The sequence below is a fragment of the Oryx dammah genome, unplaced genomic scaffold (genome assembly GCF_014754425.2).
Source record: "Oryx dammah isolate SB20612 unplaced genomic scaffold, SCBI_Odam_1.1 HiC_scaffold_14, whole genome shotgun sequence".
NCBI lineage: Eukaryota > Metazoa > Chordata > Mammalia > Artiodactyla > Bovidae > Oryx > Oryx dammah.
Genome location: NW_024070198.1, coordinates 46,470,498 through 46,491,143, shown reverse-complemented (window position 1 = coordinate 46,491,143; position 20,646 = coordinate 46,470,498). Strand labels below are relative to the sequence as shown.

The 20,646-nt window shown below is 44.8% G+C and overlaps 1 long non-coding RNA gene across 1 annotated transcript; it reads right to left on the bottom strand.

Moving 5' to 3' along the window:
- Positions 1 to 11,628: 11,628 nt before the first annotated feature.
- LOC120873831 lies at positions 11,629 to 15,883 on the bottom strand. The gene is made up of 4 exons (XR_005723535.1): positions 15,594 to 15,883; positions 15,125 to 15,186; positions 12,766 to 12,813; positions 11,629 to 11,744 (listed from the first exon to the last, which is right to left on the bottom strand). It is a non-coding gene; the product is annotated as an uncharacterized LOC120873831 (long non-coding RNA).
- Between the last annotated feature and the right edge of the window lie 4,763 nt (positions 15,884 to 20,646).

Below are 20,646 nucleotides of genomic sequence, written 5' to 3'. Positions count from 1 at the left end.
TGCCGGGCTCTTTAAATGATCTGATGATCAGGGGTCCCCCAACTTGAGGACCTCATGCCTAACAATCTGAGGTGGAGGGGATAATAGTAGGAATAAAATGCATAATAAATGTAAGGTGCTTGAGTCATCCCTCCCCAGTTATCTGTGGAAAAATCGTCTTCCATGAAAGCAGTGCCTGGTACCCAAAAGGTTGGTGCCTGCTGCTCTAGAACAAAGGTAGGCGATCACTGATCACGATTGGTCATACTATTTTAAAAGAAATAGAGAATAAAGTGTGAATAACTTAAAAAGGCCACCACCAACCACCCTTCAGGCTGGCTGAGCCAGGCTGCAATTCCTCAAAGGGAATAGACGGCTCAGATCAAGGGTCACCTGGGCACGTCCCCCACGACACATCCTTGTAATCCGGCCGGTGTACTGCGGTTAACCTTAATCTCCCGTCCTGGGCAATACTTATTTGTAAATTCCCTTTTCTTCCCCCACTCCTGGGTACTTTTCTTAGAGGCCCATGGCAGGATTTATACTTAATAAATAGTGAGTGATTTAGGTGACATGAGAAAAAAGCTTGAGGAAATATAGTATCCAAGTTATTTTTTTTTCTTCTTGCTCCTTTGAAGACCTAAAATAAGAAAAATATGTCCTTCTTCAAGTCTTATGTCTTGACAGACAGAGGTGCAGACATTTAAATAATGTCTTTTTTTTTTTTCTGTTGTGAATTTAGCACATAAAAGGAATGAAAAAAAAAAAAAGCTGTCTAAAAAAGGGATCCTGCAGAATTCAATTGAATATCTAAAAGTGTGTTGTCGATAAACAGAATTCCCTTTGAGGAGTTTTTCAGCAGCCCTACAAGGCACTACACTGTTCGGTTAAAGAAGCAAGTAGAATCCTCTCCTCCAGATGACAAATGCAAGAAAAATCCAACCCCTGTGACGCTCTGGTTTCCCAGCACTTTTGCACTAGAGGTTGGAGTCAAGTGAAAAATAGAAATAAAACAATAGCACAACCACAGGGAGGCTTTATCCCTCAGCCGTGTCATCTGGGAGTGTTTCAGGCCACAGTGAAAAATACAATCTCATCCTGAGCTGACAACTCAGTCATTTAGCTCTTAGAATGCAGATTTAAGGATGGAGCTGAAAACCGAGCAACAGACAACACTGATGGCAAAGGGTGTTTTGTTTATTTTTTTAACAGTTTGTATGGTTTGAAAAATATGTTGTGCAAACCAAGAAGATTCCTTAATTGCCACCAAGCACACCCCTGTCTACTGGGAGTGTAGCCGGAAAGCTCTGTGACTCTGTGGTTAGGGCAGAATTGGAGAATGTCTTCAACTCTTTGTGCCAAACGCACTCCGAGACTGAAAAATACAGACCCTGCTCTCATGCCTTTCCCAGGAATAGGAAATTAATGTCTTGCATTTATACACATACAAATTGCAGCTCTGGACACTGGCCCTTCTTAATGTTGCTTCTGGATTTTGGTAACTGGCCTTTTCTGCCAGATTTCCATCAAATACAAATTAGGAAGTACAAGGAAATGTGGCTATAGTTTATTAGGACTAGTGTTCTTTTCTTTTGTGTGTTGTTTTTTTTTTTAAGTTTTGTCCATCTTTTTCTCCATTGTTGTCCAAGTAAAACTGCTTTCTGCTGCAGCTACAAAGTTTAGCCAGAGGCTGGCTATACCCTTGGAAGGCAAAACCCCTGAAATGGTACAGGGAGCAGTACCTTTGACCTGCAGCCGTCTGCAGCAGCATCACCTATTTCTATGTCATTAGGACCATGCAGTTTGCAACTTGTTACTTCCATTCATAAGAGAGCAGTCCGGTGATTTCTCCCGGGCATCTACTGATGGCTTTCCTGATATTTAAGGGGGGCTCAAATTGTGATGGCCTAGAAGATACGAAGACTAACAAAATCCACTGCAGACACCTGACATGGGGCAAAGTATTTGCCACCGGACGCTGAAACTATTTTAAGAACGGATTTCATATTTAATCTCTCTTCCAAAGTCAGAAATGATTTTAACAGGAAAGACCTATAGCCGTATGAATGGATGCCTCTTAGAATGCAGAGGCTTTTCTGTATTTCATTTGGAACTGAAAACTATGGACAGCCATTGGCAGCTTCGTATAAAAAGAATCATATTTTGTCCTCATGGACAATATCATCGGTCAGTATGCTCAGAGCACAGATTCAGCTGCTGAAAGTCCTGCCCAGAACACGCTTTTCATAAGGTTAAAAATACACATTCACCAAATTAGGTGTTTTCACTTAAAAATATGAGCAATCCTTCCCTTTTGCATTACAGCAACCTGAGTATTTCTAATGGAGGGCAAGAGCAGTGTTTCATAGCTATGTTTATATTACGCTTAGCTGACTGTTGTGATCATGTACCTCACTTCATACTTAAAAAAAAAAAAGAACTGCAGGAAAAAATTAACATTTTTTCCCCCTTGAACATTTTAAGGCAAGCACCTACCTTCTAATGGCAGAACTTTATTTTCTTCCTTATAGTAATATATAGTACTGAAATTCCAAAGGTTTCTGGTGCATTTCAGCTGTCACCTCAAGTCAAAACCATAGAGTTCAGCTATAAAAGAATATAATAAATTTAACCTGACCTAACTGGAGATTTTTAAGCAGCCAATTTTTTTTAATTGTATATCTGTGAGCTCCCTATGCCCGCATATAATTTTTTTTTTTGGTCTGGTTCTTTTTGAAACTTGTGTACCTATATGACATTATCTCTGCTTAAATGAAAATGTTTTGAAAGATTTTAAAGGGAGATGCCATTTTGGAAGAAAATGCAATTCAAAAAGAAACTTTGCAGGAGTATTTTAACCTCGCCTGCAATCTCCTGAATTTTCAGTGGAATTCTGTCCTGGGCAACTATTGTAGGAACCTGCCAGGAGGCATCACCCTGTCCAAGAAAAGTCTAGGGACTGCGCCCTGGGTACACAAAACACCCTGGCCCCCAGCCCAGCCCGCTCGCTATTTAGCGCTCACCGCGGTGATATTTTATACACCGAAGTAAACTTGCGGCACTCCAGTTCAAATGTAATCACTGGTTTGTTTATGCAGCCTTTGTAGATTGAGTCTTTGTTAGGCGAGCACGTCTTGTTTCCCCAACAGCCGAAATCCTCGGCATCAGACTGCCCCCCAAAGGCAGCCCGGGAAGTGCGCAGGGGCGCGCTGACCTTTAGCGAGACAGCCAAGGTTATGCACATAACGTTTGCTTGTTTACTTTGCAAAATAAGCAACGAGTTGGAAACTCGGAGCATCGCTGGCCGCCTCCTCGCACTTAAAAAACAACTCGAAGCGAGGCAGCCAGTCTTGCCAGCTCCAGCGCGAGCCCGGATCGGCTTTGCTCTGCATCTATCCTGATGCAACTTTAATAACGTTAGCCGAGGCTGCTCAGAAAATCACAGCTGTAGCTGGAGGCAAAGGAAAAAAAAAAAAAAAAGAGGGGGAAAAAATCTGCTAAAACGAGGTGCTGCTCCCCAGCCTCACCTAGGAGCCGGGTGGCGCAGGGCACACGGAGAGGTTGGGGCCCCCGGATCGATGGCTGCAGCGGGCTGATGGCCACTGGTCGTTTTGATGGATATGACTGTAAAAAAATGTCCAGATTGGTTCACCGTGGACCTCAAACCGTGTCAGCTAAAACCAAAGAGACAAAAAAAGTGACAGCTGTGGAGACCGCACTGCAGGCAGTCAACGGCGCCTGTGATTTATTGTTCCATCTGCCTCGCCGCTGTGAGGACAACTTCCCCCTGATTTGGTTAAAATGAAAAGGACCTCAGAGAGCGCAACGTGGGTTTTGAAAATGTGCAGAAACTTTTTTTTTCCTGATTTATGTCCCTTTCCCCCTCCAGAAAGTCTGCACGATCCCCATGCCCCCACCCCTGCTGCCCCCGTGGGGGAGCTCGGCTTAAAGGAGGAGTTCTTCCACCCCCCAGTCCCCAGGGCTGCCAATTTGGGGGTCTGGGGCTCAGCGCCCCCATTCCTGCCAGGTAGCAATGCTTTGAAGGGGGCACGGGGGCCGCAGGGATGGGGGTGGAGTGCGGATCAGTGGGGACCCTGGCGCCGAACTCCAAAGATGGGACGCCCCATCCCGGCAGTGTCCTCCCCAAACCATCATTCCCTGGAAGTTCAGCCTCCCTGGTCCTTGGATTCTAATAAAAGTTTTTATGCCGGTCAGCACATTTTCAGCCAATTTCCCATGAAAAGGCCTGTTGGTTTCGATGGTGCATGGAAAGTTCTGCGTCCCCCCAGCCCCCAGACCGGGGCCTCTGGAGCCTTGACCCAGTGGCCAGCACTTCCTGGCTGGAGGTTTCGGGCCTCCCAGGTCCAACCTGGTGTCAGAAGCTGGCCTGTCTTCTGTCTCAGGATGTTGGTTTTACCTCTCAAGTGTTTCCTGAATTTGTGAAAATTCTTTTTCTAGCCGCTTGTCCACAGTGGATTCATGCTCAAAAAAAAAAAAAAAAAAAATTACCTTTTTTTTTTCAATTTTTTTTTTTAAGGGCAAAAAAGAAGAGGATGGAGGTGGGGGAGGGGACTGGGAAAGGGGCAGAAAGAGGGAGAAAGAAAGAGCAGTCTTGGCAGCTACCGTGGAGCAGGGGCTGCCCCCAAGGGGCCGGTTCTACTTTTGGTACATGTTCCTGTCAGGCCGGGGTCAGCATCTTTTACCTCTTTTTTCCATTATTCAAAATAAGTATTGATGTTATGTTTTAGCTATTTAAAAGCCAGCTGCCTTGCTCATTTCAGATGCTTTTCCTGGTATGATTGTATGTGGTAATAGCTGGTCTGTGTATCGTCTTTCACAAAATCTAGCCTTTCAGAGCCTCGGTCTTCAAATGATATCAATCAAAATTTATGCAATTCAAAATCCATATGTATAGAGTCCCAGTTCACCTCATTTCATGATAATAGTAAACCACATGTTGTGTCCATGTCTAAAACACTTTTCTCGTTCTTGACTGTGTTAACCCTAGGGGCACCCTGTTCTGTACGGCTCGCCCAATGGAGCAGCATAATACATTGATTAATGCTTGGCAACAGTGGAAACCTTGAATAATAAAATGGTGAACAAGGTAAATGCAGCCTAATAAAACACAGAGTGTGTCAATAATATTTGAAGATGTTTGTTAACATAAACAACCCAGGAAGACCTAAGGGGCGGTGGAAGCCAGTTAATCCTGATGTACAGGATCGTGTCTTATTAACTGTTCTTAAGGGTGATCTTCTTTCAAAACAGACGTAGTGACCTGTGGAAAATAAGCCATTTGGTCCTGCCGAGTCCTTCCCTGAGTTCTGAGTTCCGGGGAGGAGACCTCTGCCCCTCACCTCAGTCTGGGCAGCTCTGAACTTGGGCCTTGTCGCTTCTGCACTTGTGCGTGGAGCAGAGGGTGGGAAAGAAAGTGAAATGATCATGAAAGTAGCCCATCGTTATCATACCTTAATCCTAGGTGGGAAAAATTAAAGTGGGATTTTTGAGAGTTCATTTGCATTAGCTTTGAGACCTGGTCAATCTAATACCGAGGCTTCTTTTAAAAAGATATAGCGGATAAGTAGGTGCTTCAGAGAGAGATTATTAATTCGCTACACTTGGGTGGGACATTCTATAGGCGTGCTGGATTCCTGCACAGACCACACAGATGCATGCACTCTCTAAATGACACGATCCTTCATCTGATCTGTTTTTATCAGAGGCGGAATTGGTAACTGTTGCACCACGCATTTGCCTCTGACAGGATGCATTATTTACTTCAGGTTTAATATACATTACAAATAAGATTTGTTTTCATGGAAAAGCATTAAAACATTTGGTGAGGGGAGAGCTGAGCCTTGTCCTTAATTTGTTTTGGCAACTCTGAAAAATAGAGGTCATTACATACACTCCTCCATTCCAGACACATAACGAGGAACAAATATTTTAAGAAAATCAAGATATAATTAAAAATACCACCGTGTCTTCGGAACCTAAAAGGCAGCAGAGGCGGTCAGTGTGGCTCTCCCGCTACAGTGATCCTGGGCCCAAGGAGCGGCTTTTACAAGGAACAGAAAATTAGGGATGAAGACGGAAAACATTTCTTTTGGAAATCCTTTCAAACACACAACATAATGCCAGTGATTCAGCATCAGACTAAATCGGTTTCATTGTTTTCCTCCCTGAAAGCAAGACTTTTTGAAGCACCTACGTGTCTTTTCACTTTTCTGTTGCGTGTTATCAGATGTTTATATGAAAATTAATACTGAAAAATTAAGCCCCCCTCTTGTTTTGATTGACTGCAATCGGGTCCTCAAACCACAAGGTGAAAAAAGCAGTGAAGACTGCAGTATGCCTTCCTTTCTCTGCCCTCCAAATGAGCCGAGCCGAGGCGGGAAAGCTGTTGACAAATTAATACTTTAAGAAAATAAACTCTGGTCGTATTCAACACAGAGCAACTTTATCCTGATTAATTTGTGTTGGAGGTTCTCCAGCCCCCATTCACAAAGCCCCGCAGTTTGTACAAATGTAATTTCCTAATATTTACATGAGGAAAGCCTCAGCAGTTAAGCTTTGCCTCCAGTGTGAGTTTTGTGGTTTGTAAAAAGACAATAAAAATACAGAGAGGTAATTGTAAGCACATTTGAAAGAGAAAGGAAAAAAAGAAAGGATTTTTCTCTCTCCTTCTCCTCCCCTAGCCCTATAAAAATGGGCTGTGTGTACAGATGCTTAGAAAGAGAAGCCAGTTCAGCCAGCAGAGTTTTAAGTAACATAACACCTAATACCCAACGTCTTTCTACAGCTAACGAGCTCCTAGAACACCCACCGTTGTTCTTAACGTGGATCTTTTGCGTCCTGACATAATTCATCTTTGTCCATCTACATGGATGGTCTTGTCATTTTTTGCTTTTATTTATTTCGTGCGTTAGACACTTGCTTGACTGTCTGGTTTAATAAATAGGAAAAAAGGAAAAATGCAGTGGTAATGTGCTGCTTTGTTCTGAGAATATTAAAAAAATAACCTTTCATTTTAATGAGATTTTCCCCATCAGTTTACACAATTTTCCAGATGCAAAATGAGCTTTTGGCTGTAAAATATTTTATCACATTGTCTTACACAATAAAGATTAGATGTTTTCTCTCTCTCAACTGCACTGCAATTATTTTTTAGTGTTTGCAAATCATAATATCATTTAAAAACCATATTTTATACCTCATCTAAAATACTTTTATAGCAGTAGGATGAAAAAAAAATAACATCTATTTAACTACTCTTTTTAAGTGGCTGTTATGTGCTTTAGTATAATTTCCCGGGAAAAGGCAGAGCTAAAAAGCTTAGCTTTTCTTGAAAACATATCTCTCAAGCAACATCTTTGCAAAAATCCCCAGAATTTAATTCCCCCGACTGGAAAGCCCAGAGTGCCTGAATGTAAAAATAGTAGCCCTGTCATTTCACATTCATTAAGTGTGAAACTCAGAAATTAATAATGTAAAAATATGCTTTTTAATTAGTCTTACATTCTGCCCAATGTACTTAAATGGGATCAGCGGCTCCCTAATGATTTTTTTCTTAATAAAGTATTAGCCTGTGATGCACCGACGGTGACAGGTATGATAAACTGGAAAGTTCTTTTGGAGGCGTATGAATGATACCAAAATAGTACTCACCCATTTAAATGTAATTAACATCAGGGAGCAATATTATAAGAAGAAAAGCCTGCAAGATTTTTATTCGTTTTTTTTTTCATTTCTTATTTTATGAGTAGTTTGATGATTGCAGCAGTGATTTTATAATTTAATTACCTTTGCTGAGAGCTAAGCTTTCACTAATAGCAGGTCAACAGGACCACAAAGCACTCTTCAAAAATATTAAAAAGAAAGTTAATTCTTTTCAATGGGCTATTCGAGTGTCACATATATAATTTATTTATATGTGTGCATGAACATATATGTGTGTGTACCCATATATGTATATATAGAGAGATATAGATAGAGAGATAAAGGCATGCAGATATAAGCATAGCGTGTGTCTGCTCAGGAAATATTTCATTTGTGTGATGAGGACCATTGGGAAGAAACTTGCAGTTACTTGTCCTCTGAAGCGAATTGAAGGCAGAAATCCTTAAACACCTCAGTTTGGGAAAAGGCAAAAGAAGACCCCCCCAAAGAGTATATTTGATCAGCACATAAATATTAAAAGTCACTGCTGAAAAAAATAAAAAATAAAAAAAGTCACTGCTGAATAAGGGACTCAGTTGACAGTCACCTGGTTATCCTCTGATGTACAGCGTCTGACACACGGCAGCAACTTTGCGTGGAGCTACTATTTAAGTCACCGAAAATAAATGGGAAATAGATTTCTGAACACATTAGCATCCTTTCTGTCTGTGTTGCTTGCTAGAAGATGTCTGCTCAGATCTCTGAGTTTCTGAGCCCCAAATGATGGTCCCTCTCAACTTGGTAAATAAGAGTGACAGAGAGTGTAAAATATGACAAAATCCAAAAAGTCTTGAACAAACCCCCCTTAGAAAGAGGGTAACCGAGACTAGATTTCATACTGATTCTGGGAGGATTCCTGGGAGCCGCGGGAGTCTGGGACTTTACGTGACAAGTGTCTGATGGACTTCCGGGGCTGACCATGGACTCGACGCAGTGGCTGAGAACCAGCTCACACTCTGTCTACCTGTGAAGCTGAGCAATGCCACTTTCTAATTAACCTCAAGAACAAAAGATGAAACCTGGTACGCCCTGATAACCTCTGTTGAGCATGATAGTATCTATATTTTTATTTGTTCCAGAAACCAACTAGAATCTGAAGAATGCAAGGTCAGACCTTTGGCCAGCTTCTATACAAACTCCATAAGCAAAGCCTGTCTGTTTGCTAATACGACGTGTGCAGTCTGGTTATTCTGAATTTGCATTGAATTTTACTTATTGATACACTCTTTCCCGTACACTGACCAGCTCTCAGTACTTATTGTTACCCCTTAAAGAGAAGGTATAACAGCCTTGTTGAGGGGACTGAATCCTTCATGATGGGATTTCTGATACCTTCATGATACTTTACACAATTTTATTTTCAATCATTTCTCTATTTTATTTTTAGAAGGAATAAGGGAGGTTGTGTAAAGTACACTAATTTTCACCCTTTGTTAGCATTCAGGGGAAGAAAACTTTGACTTGAAGTTCCAGGAGTTAGGTATTTTGGGCCCACTTGCGAGTCCCAGCTCCTGGCCCTGTGCCAGCCCACAATGTGCATGGAATAGAAGCCTGGGGGAGCGGAGGATGCCGGGGTGAGGTCTCCTCTGTGAGCAGGGAGCCTCTTCGTCCCCTCAGATCCAGTCCAATCCTCGAGAGGCGCTGTGTCCTTGTTGCTTTTCTACCATAACAATGGAAAGGCATCGATCTGCACCACGTACCGAAAAGTCACCACCAAGATAAAATTACAGAGTGAGAAGATGAACAAGTCCCAGAAAGCTAACACACAGCACGGTGACTACAGTCTGCAGACTTCAATATATACCTCAAAGTCATGAAGGCAGAGCTTAAACTGTCTCAACACACACACACAGGTAACACAAATATGAGAGGTGATAACAGTGTTGCTGATGCTAAGGTGCTCACATCTCTTCATGGCAAATAGATGGGGAAATGACAGAAACAGGGAGAGACTTTATTTTCCTGGGTTCCAAAATCAATGCAGATGGTGACTGCAGTCATGAAATTAAAAGATGCTTGCTCCTTGGAAGAAAAGCTATGACCAACCTAGACAGCATATTAAAAAGCAGAGGCATTAATTTGCCGACAAAGTTCCGTCTAGTCAAAGCTGTGGTTTTTCCAGTAGTCATGTATGGATGGGAAATTTGGACTATAAAGAAAGCTGAGCACCAAAGAATTGAAAAAAACTTGAACTGTGGTGTTGGAGAAGACGCTTGAGAGTCCCTTGGACTGCAAGGAGATCTACCCAGTCAGTCCTAAAGGAGATAAGTCCTGAATATTCTTTGGCAGGACAGATGCTGAAGCTGAAAGTCCAATACTTTGACCACCTGATGCAAAGAAATGACTCATTAGAAAAGACCCTGATGCTGGGAAAGATTGAAGGCGGGAGAAGGGGACGACAGAGGATGAGATGGTTGGATGGCATCACCGACTCAGTGGACATGAGTTTGAGCAAGCTCCAGGAGATGGTGATGGACAGGATAGCCTGGCGTGCTGCAGTCCATGGGGTCACAAATAGTCGGACGTGACTAAGTCACTGAACTGAACTGATCAAATCAACACATTGTACACCTTAAACTTACATGATGTATACTCAATTACATCTCAATTTTAAAAGAAGAAAATTACAAAAGCCAAGTGTAGGAGGTATCCTGGGGTTAGGACCAGTCTTTTTTTTTTTTTTACATCATGTTTATTTTATTTTATTTTGCTGCATGCAGGGCATGCAGAATCTTAGTTCTCCCAACAGGGATTGAAACGATGCTTCCTGCAGTGAAGGCACAGAGTCTTAACCACTGGACCACCAGGAAAGTCCCTAGAACTGGCCCTTAACCATTCAGGTGTCATTGGCTCCTAAACCAACATGTGGAAACTCAGTCTTCATTTCTGATACTGTCTACTGGGTGTTTTATCATCAAGATGTTTCTGAGGATTAGGAATACATTCACCTAAAAACATGAATTGTAGCTAATGTCACAGATTTCTCTTACTGTAAAACAATTTTTTCTCTTGCTATGTTAGAGATTTTTGTCCTTGCTAGTGATTCATTCTGCCTTGTTGGAGAATCCTCAGAATGTTAACTAAATTTTTGACCAGTGATATTTTTCATTACCTTCATTTCATGAAAAATTTATACCAGAAAGAACTCAGGCATTTGTTTATATACTCTTGAATCAACTACATAGATAAATCCTTAAAAATATTTTAATTATCTGGGACTTTGCTAGAATATCACTGAACTTCAGCTTGTTTGGAAATTATTAGAAATGCCATATTATTTTAAGGCTTCTTCATTGCATCTGATACAAAAATAAAACCAGTTAAAACTAAGTGAAAACTACCTGTGAATAAACCAGGGTGATATTTAAGAGCAGGTCATCAGTACATGATTATGGCCAGCGAAATAGATTCTATTTATTGAACATTTTTTACCATGTCATTTACAGATTGAAAAAAAAAAAGTTCAGAGAGTTCTAGTGACTTATTCAAGTCAGTTTCACTTCTTCTAGAGGATTCTCAGAAGAGGCAAAATGAAGAGGTCATCAGAGGCTGAGGGGCTTGAGTCAGCTGCTAAGGAGCCTCTCCACTGATGCTGGAGGTGGCCTGGGTGCTGGGGGTCTTCACATGAAGAGTGCTGATAGCATGCATTTGGTACTGGGTCCTCCGACAGAGAAATCGTTGAGTATCACGATTTGAAAAGCATCTATCATTGTCCCCTTTGCATCAAATGTATTTAGATACCCTCATACGCGTGTGCACGTGTGTGCATGTTAGTCACTCAATCATGTCTGACTCTTTGTGACCCCATGGACTGTAGTTCGGCAGGCTCCTCTGTCTGTGGAATTCTCCAGGCAAGAATACTGGAGTGAGTTGCTGTTCCCTTCTCTGGGGGATCTTACCCACCCAGGAAATGAACCCGGATCTCGCATATTGCAGACAGATTCTTTGCCGTCTGAATCGCCAGGGAAGCCCACCTGACTTGAGGGCTGTGTAATTCAGGCAAAGGAAGTCATGTCAGCTTCACCCCAGCTTATTCCTGTTAACTGCAAGTTTAATTAAGGAAGAAATCTAAGAAGTAGTAGTGACTATTATTAAAAATGGTGTGACGCTTGTTATATATATTTATAGTATGCTATATCAAATTACTAATTTCGCTCCAGTGAGTTCTTTTAGTTCATTTCCTCTCCCTTATTGCTACTTTCTTTCATCCTCCCTCCTTTCCTTTTTTTTTTAACATCTCTTCCTTCTTTCCTTCCTATTTCTTTTTCTTTCTTCCCCCCTTCTTTCCTTTCTAATTCTCAGAGCCAGCTGTGAGGTTGCTCCTGCTTGCTTCCTTTCTACCTGACTCCATTCTTCTGCTTGGAAAATATAGGACCAGACAACTGTTTTCTGGAAACTTAGTGTCATCTTCGTGGTCCACCAGGGTCACCGCAGGGCCAGAGAGTCCATGCATCACAGCGGCTGCCGAGCCGCCCAGCTCCCTGCCAGACAGGCCCTGCAGGCCGTGAGTCCTCTGCTCAAGGAGCCTCTGGGCCTGTGGCTCAGGTAGACACGACCTGCCTGCCACCAGCCTGGTCCCGCCTTCAAGGCCGCTCCGGTTACCAAAGTGTGACAGTCCCAAAGCACACCCCCTTGTTTTCATGGGTCCACCAAGGATTCCAGTTTGGTTGAGTGTGAAATGAAATCAGAAGCATTAATGGAGACTGAAAGACAAATCACTGAACACAATGGATGAAGCCATAGCACACGCCACTAAAATCAAAACCCTGCTTCTCGGGGACGGGAGAGTCCCAACCCTGGGGTAGGGGAGCACGGGACAACATCGCAGGGACGTGTTTCCTTCCCGGAAGGAGCGGCGACAGCTCCCAGCACAGGCTCTCTTAATGGCCGATCCATGCACTGGCATTTGTGCAGGGGCCAGAGGGACTGCTTGTTTACTGACTGGATGGAGGAGCACGCTGCAGGGTTAGCAGCACAGGACCAAAAGGGACCTGGGAAATCTGATGGGCACACGTGAAATACAAACCACCGCAAACGGTCCGGGCACGTGGATTCCAAGGATACAATTACCTTTGTTTCTTTCCTACAAGTTTTTCTTTCATCTCCAGAAAACTGCAGAGAAACAGGGTAAAGATAGAATGCAGGCACCTTGGCTCTTCGTCCAGAGTGGTTCTTGGCTCCAACCAAAGGGGGTGACCAGCAGACCCACTGCCAACAGCTACACCTGTGCTCTCCCATTCCACCCCCCTCGACAAGATGAGGGAGAGCTCACTTTGGTCCCAAACTCAGAAAGTGAAAGGCTGAAAGTGAAAGTCGCTCAGTCGTGTCCAACTCTTTGCAGCCCCGTGGACTATACAGTCCATGGAATTCTCCAGGCCAGAATACTGGCGTGGGTAGCCTTTCCCTTCTCCAGGGGATCTTCCCAATCCAAGGATCAAACTGAGCTCTCCCACAGTGCAGGCAGATTCTTTACCAGCTGAGCCACCAGGGAAGCCCAAGAATACTGGAGCCAGTAGCCTATCCCTTCTCCAGCGGATCTTCCTGACCCAGGAATCGAACCCAGGTCACCTGCACTGCAGGCGGATTCTCTGCTAACTGAGTTACGAGGGAAGCCCCCAAATTCAGAAACAAACCTGCATTTCAAATGGAATGTCAGGCTGGATATGCAATATGACATTTAATTAAGAAAACAAATTCATTATTAGGTTTCACAACTGTACAAACAGTGAAGTAAGCTTTGGGAGTTATGCAGTTGGTTGGTTCATTTAGAGCATATCTAGGAGGGCTTGATAAACATGCATTTTCTGTGTGTGAAGGTTACGTGTATCACTCTTTAGCAATCAGTTGACACAGATATAATGAAATAACTTCTCCCAGAGCTGTGTTTCAGCAACGAGCATCTCTAGTCCTGGACCCCTTCTCCACAATAGACCCCCACTTTAAGCATATAGAATATGAATTCTTAAGAACCCTCCTCAAGATAGGAGACTCAGGGCAGAATTTCAGCTACAGTTTCTTCTGAACTGGCATTAGTCCTTACAATAATGGTGTTCATTGGATTAGGAAAGGGCACATTGGGTGCTGGGTTTCCTCTTCATGAGGGGGACCCAACGTTTATGCATATATTGAAGGACAGATCAGCTATCTTCCACTCAGGAACTGCTACTACACTCCAAGTGATTTTAAAAAGCAGGGTCACAGCTCTGCAGTACGAGCATGCGATGACCAAGTTCTGTGATGGACAAGGAAACCACCTACTTGTTGACGTGTGACACCAGAGTGAGAACAGAATGAGGTGGGAGGGAACGCGGGGGCCCGGAGGAAGGCTGTCCGAAAGACACCTAAATCCAAGTCTAGCCGATCTCGCCAGAGGAAGAGACGCCTGGCAATTCAGGCTGAATAACCTTGACTCGGTTGTTGGTCCAATTGGGGCACTGTGTCCTTTGGTTAGAGGCAGAGGCGTGACGGGCCAGCAGTTCACCACGTTCTTGGAAGAACTCCTACATGACAACAGCAGGTGATGAGGAAGGGCTCCAGAGCTTTCTGGGGCTCACCTTGAGAGCTCCCCAGCCTTAGAGAGGATGCAGTTACTCAGAGCCTGACTCCCCCTGTGAGGGCCGCTGAGGCAAGCCTGCCGAAGCCTACCTTTGCATGGAAGAAGAGGCACTGTTTTCTGCCTAAATGACCCCTGAGATGAACCGAGAATCAGGACACCTTGTTAGACTCAGGAATTTAATCTGACATCATAGCCTCTGGGAACAAGAACTGACTGCCCCTGTGGGGCCTTCCCTGCTGGCTCAGGTGGTAAAGAATCTGCCTGCAGTGCAGGAGACCCAGGTTCTATCCTTGGCTCGGGAGGGTCCCTTGAAGAAGGGAATGGCAGCCCACTGTAGTATTCTTGCCTGGAGAATTCCATGGGCAGAGGAGCCCAGTGACAGTCCATGGGGCCGCAAAAGAGCCTGAAATTGAAAAGGGCTCTAATTCTTGTTGAGTGATACCAAATATCTTACAGGCTTGGGTGACTTCGAAGTTCCTTCTTTTTAAAAGCAGTTCTCCTGTTCTATTTGCCATCATATTTGCACATTTTTAACTAGTCATCAAAAAAACATAGTCAATGATTTCTCGGGTTTGAATTTCTGTGGAAAAACTTCAAAATGCTATTGGAATAAAGAAAGAAAAAAATGTCAGGCTTTTCATAATCCTTAACAATTCCACTGATGAACAGCAGATGGGGCTACAAAAGTCACCCAATTAAAGACATGGGGGAAAGAAAAGACCCTTTTAACCTAAAAACCAAATCACTCAGAACCATTTCAAAGTATAAATAAGGCTTTTCTTTGTAATTTAAAATGTCAGTGAGTCTATTCCTGTTGGAACTTCTGCAGAGTATCCCAGATAGCCTCACGTGTTACAATTAACTTACTTTTCAACTTGGTAGATTTTGAATTCCTCCTCCTGTGTTTCTTCGTGTTAGAATACAAATTGCTAGAAGACAAAAAAAAAAAAAAGATCTATAATTAAATTGCAGTGACCCCATCTTACCCACATATCTCAGAACCAGGATAAAACATATTTCCACGTCCATGTGCACAGCAGGCTGGCACACAGTCACGCACACAAATTCTTTAAATATTCATTTCTCACTAGATTTCATAGCCCACACCATCAGAGGCTGAAGAAATTCATGTGCCAGTGCAGACCATTCACAAAAGTGTGAAAACAAGGCAAAAACGCAAAGGCTAGTGGAACCGGTCAGGCGAGCATCCTGTTGGCAAAGGGCAGCGATGGCACCAGGAAAGAAAGGTCTCCCTCTGGCCTCAGCAAGTCCAGCAAACAGCCCCAGATTTCCTCTGGAAACAGGACTGAGAGCATCCCTGCCGCCGGAGGCTCACCTGGCTTCAAGACGCTTCCTCAGCTGCATCCACGTCCACCCGGGGAGAGGTATGAGCACGGAGCGAATAGACCACTGTCACTTCTGGACAGATTCGGCCCACAAGTGTGTCAGGGATCTGAAAGCGGCCAGACAGGGCGGTGCACGGAGGTCCACTCTTCACCCAAAGGAAAACAGAAACGGGCTCCTGCCTCTGGCGAGGAGGAGCCAGCTGCCAAGGGAAAGCGGTGATTTTATGCTTGTGATATAGATTGGGGCAATTAACAAGTATAAGACGTTTCAAAATCAGCTTAAATCTGCATTTTATGTGTGCAGGTTTCCACCCGGGATAGCAGCAGAGGGAGGGAGCCACAGCTGCCGTGGGCTTCAGAGGTAGCAGGCAGCTGTTAAAATAAAGAGCTAATGGTGATTAATCCTTGTGATGTGTTCCAAGACTTCACAAAGAGTTCAAGACCCAACCCTTCCCACAAGGGACGAAGCAAAGCAGGACGATTCCTGGAAAAAGCGACTCCAAGGAGACCTGCCTGGATGGTGACCATCCCTGTCCCGGTCATCTCATTGCTCAGCTTTTAATTCGATTGAGTATCTTTACCAGCTCAGGTGCTCCAAGTGTCTGCTAGGTCACACCTGAATAAGTCGTATAGAGTGATTTTTTTTTTTTTTGCTCTGTCTCCCACTATGGCCAAGCTGGGCATTCATCACGCCCCCTCTTTGGGAAGCGTTGCTGCCACTTCTGGGGACAGGAGCCATCCTCCAAGGCCCAGGCTAGCCTCACCCAACAGCTTGGACCATTTCATCATTTCCTGGTGGGTAGCAACTCTATGTGTAGAAAGCAGCACCCCTAGGAGGCTCTTAGAAAAGTCTTTCCAGAAACTGATTTTAACTTTTATTTCCCACTATGAGTACATCTGGGGTCAGATACCAGAATGCTAAGACGCTCATTCATTTCTGACATTTTATGTAACTTGGACTTCTATAAAAGGTGGCTTGTTTTCCCTGTGTTGAATACAAAATTGTATGCTATATTCTCAAGGGGAAAAAGCGAAGTGAAAGTGAAATAGCTCAGTGGTATCCGACTCTTTGTGACCCTATGGGCTGTAGCCTACCAGGCTTTTCCATCCATGGGATTTTCCAGGCAAGAGTACTGGAGTGGGGTGCCATTTCCTTCTCCGGGATATCTTCTGACCCAGGGATTGAACCTGGATCTCCCACATTGTAGGCAGACGCTTTGCCGTCTGAGCCACCAGGGGGAAACCAGTGCAAAACAACTAGGATGCCACAAAATAAGAAAATTATAGAAAACATAGCAAAATAGTATTTAAAGTAACAAGATGTGTCAAGAAAAATGAGAGGAAAATCTCCCCAATTTTCTGCAAAATATACCTAAGCAAGCATTAGTTCTTAAAGATATAAACTGAAGTTCAGGCGTAAGTAGCCCAAAAGTCAGAATCATTGATCCTTCTCCACCTAGCAGTTAACTAGCTGGAAGGGACTAGCAGTGTCTTTATTTGCAAAGTCTTTTGATCGATTCTATCATGGAGGGTGATTCCAGCTTGAAGAAGAATGATCTGGCAATGGTCTTAGCCAGATACTGGACTCAAAAATTACCGAGAAGGCACTAGACAACCCTCCAACATCTACAGCAGGACTTGATACCCAAGTTGAAGCTTTTTCAGACCCCATTTCCTGAAGGAGATGAAAGTCAGTATATTTTTTTTTCAGAGTGTATGTTGACTTGCTAAGTGGGGAGGAGAAAGAAACACAACACAGGTGGTGACCCAGGCTGCAGAGACCATGGACAGAGGCTCGGAGTTACTCAGAAGCAGCTGGGGATTGGGAGCATGGGGTGGAGCGGGCACTGCGGAGCGCATCTGTTCTCCGACGGCATCTCGCATTTGTGTTTTTCTGCTCGTGCATTTTCTACATGAGATGCATTCGTCTACACAGGTCAGAACGCAGACGGGCTGGAATGCAAATGAGGCAGAAGAGTGACTGCATGGCTGTCGGCACGGCCTTCTGGCGTTGACATCAGTCCGAGGGCTTCACGGATGGAAACAAAGAGAGCTTGTGTCCCTGCTTCCTACCGCGGGAGGATCATGTTCCTCGGCCCTCTCTCCAGTTTTGCTTTAGTTTTTAAAAAATGGAAGGAGGATTATTACAGAGTGGAAACCAGAAAAGGTCTGAAGCCCCATAACAGTCCTTAGATTGCAGGAGCAAGAGGACCCAGAGGATTGAGTCTGGGGGCTTCAGAGGCAGTGGGTCCCTAGTCCACCAATGCCTCCAGGACCCACCAGGGTGGGGCATGGAGCTATCCCCCAGCTTCTGTGTAAAGATGCTTTGCACTCAGCTAATTTTCCTCACAGCATCCCCGTGATCACCTCATTGTTACAAAGGGCAGGCAGTCTTCTGATTTAGCCTCTTCTATTTAACTATGGAGGGGCTTCCCAGGTGACCCAGTGGTCAGGAATCCACTGTCATGGCGGGAGACACAGGAGACGTGGGCTCAGTCCCTCGGTGGAGAAGATCCCCTGGAGGAGGAAATGGCAACCCACTCCAGTATTCTTGCCTGAAGAATCCCACGGACAGAGGAGCCTGGCGGGCTACGGTCCACGGGGTCGTAAAGAGGAACAGGACTTGGTGACTGAGCATGCCTGCATTTGAAAGTGGAGCCACAGCAAGCGAGCAAGGTCGTTGCTCCTTCACCTTCCTCTGGGCACGAGGACCCTCAGCCTGGACGAGGCCAGTGCACACCCCAGAGCAGTGAGTTCCAGGTCCCTGGAAAGTTACACTTTGGAAAAGTTAGCCAGAGGGAGACAAGCAGCTGGAGATACACTTAACCTTCAGCTTCACTTGCTCGGACTTTGGGGGAGGTGGTGACTTTGGTGAGCAGGCATTGAAGGAGGCTTCCTGTGTCCCCTTTAAGGAGAACGTCTCACCAGGTGGAGGGCAGCTGGGCACTGGAGCCCTGGCTCTGACCCGAGAGCCTACACAGCCTGCTGCACGCACGGGGGCGTCCCCAGGGCCGTGCAAGCTGGAGCGGCAGAGGTTTCCATCCAGCCCAGAGTCAGGGCCCAGCAGAGAAGCCGGTCACAGCTGCTGTGCTCCGAAACGCTAACAGCCAAAGGTAGGGGGTCCTGGAGGGGTGCCAGGAACTGCCTGAGAGGTCAGGGGGAGGGTGGCATGTGGAAGGAGGCTGTAATGGGATGGCAGAGTGCCCGGGATTCATGGGGCATGAAAGAGGGGGGCGATGTGGCACTGAAGGATTGTGGGGAGGCAGGAACGAGGCTGGAGAAACGCGGAGCAAACTGTGATGCACCCACAGACAGCGGCCCGGAAAGACAGGTGAGGAGGAATGGGTTTCCCACCATAACACGCTTCTCATTCTGGCGCTAAAGTGTCTGCAAAAATCTAGCAACACACACTCAATCAAAAATTGCACAATCCTGATTGTTTCCAGAGTAAAATACATCTTTCTCTGTAAAACGGCAAGTGTTTCTATCCTTTTCACACTCGGTCTAGGAAAATCTCTACATGAAGGCATGACTACCGTGACCAAAAGTGAGGATCACCGTACAAATTCTGTGCAGTGTATTCTAACAAAAACTGTTCAGATTTCTGATTCACATGAAAATGTATAACTGTGTTTCTAAAGCAAATTATTTCTGATTTTTTCCCCAACGTTTGATTCCAATTTCTACTCCCTTGCTTCAGTAAAATTGGACTTTTTATCATAACAGAAGTACAGTAGCACTTTCCTGCTGGGCTTATTCAGGACATGCCTGAATTCCTTCTGCTTGTTGGACAAAAAAAAAAAAAAAAGAAGAAAGAGAGCGAGAGAGAGAGAAAGACTCAAATGCAAGACCAGTGAGCAAAGGACAATCAGGAAAGAAACCTCAGTGTGTATCCGGAGACCAGAGGACAAAAGGGGAAGAACCAGGGCAGAGCCAGGGCGGTGGGGGGCTGGGAGGGTTGGGGGGACAGGACGAGCTCAGAGAGAGAGTAAAGTGATGTGCAGTGCGCACAGGTGAAAAGATGTAGGAGGCAGACAGGTTAAGACCAGCGGAGGGCAGGCAGGGTGCCCAAGGGCTGATGCTCTTTGCCAGAGCTAAATGTCAGCCCAGCAATTCCCAGTCTATGTCCGGAAACCAGCAAGGGACCCACCCAGACACCACCACCCCTCTTTTCATTCCCGCACCCCTTCACAGTTACTCCCTTCTAGCAAGCCACATGCTTCACCTGTTCGTCCTGTTTACCCTGTTTGGTCTATCCCACTGCACTAGAGGGGAGGCACCACGAGGGCAGGAACTATGTCTGTCTTTCCATTGCTGGGTCCCTAGTGCTGAGAACTGTTGTAGTTGTTCAGGCACTAAGTTGTGTCTGACTTTGCAACCCCATGAACTGAGTATGCCAGGCTTCTCTGTCCTTCACTATCTCCTGGAGTTTGCTCAATCCCATGTCCGTTGAGTTGGTGATGCTATCTAGCCATCTCATCCTCTGCCACCATCTTCTCCTTTTGCCTTCAATCTTTCTCAGCACTGGAGTCTTTTCCAATGAGTTGCTTCTTCGCATCAGGTGGCCAAATTATTGGAGCTTCAGCTTCGGCAGCAGTCCTTCCAGTGAATACTCAGGGTTGATTTCCTTTAGGGTTGACTGGTGCCTAGAATAGTGTTTGCTAAATGGGAGACACTCTTGAAACATAACCATGAAGTGCTCAAGGAATAGATGAAAGAAGTGAGCACGTGGTAGTGTTTCACTAACCTAATCCTTGAAAATGCTGCCCTGCTTTAATTTCACAAGGAAAACAGAGCATGTGAACTGGAGAGAGCTCAGAAACACTCATATCCACCCAGAAACATCCAGAGATGACTCGAGATAACTTAGGGAATTTGAGCTGGTCGAGTTTATTGCGTGACACCAGCAAGTACCTTTGAGAACCTGGGGAATTAGCAAACAAATTCCACCAACGACTGGCGGTTATTTTTAGCAAGGGGGCGGGAAATGAGGGCCTTGAGGAAAAATGGCAAGAATGAATGTGAGAGTGATTTTTTTAACTC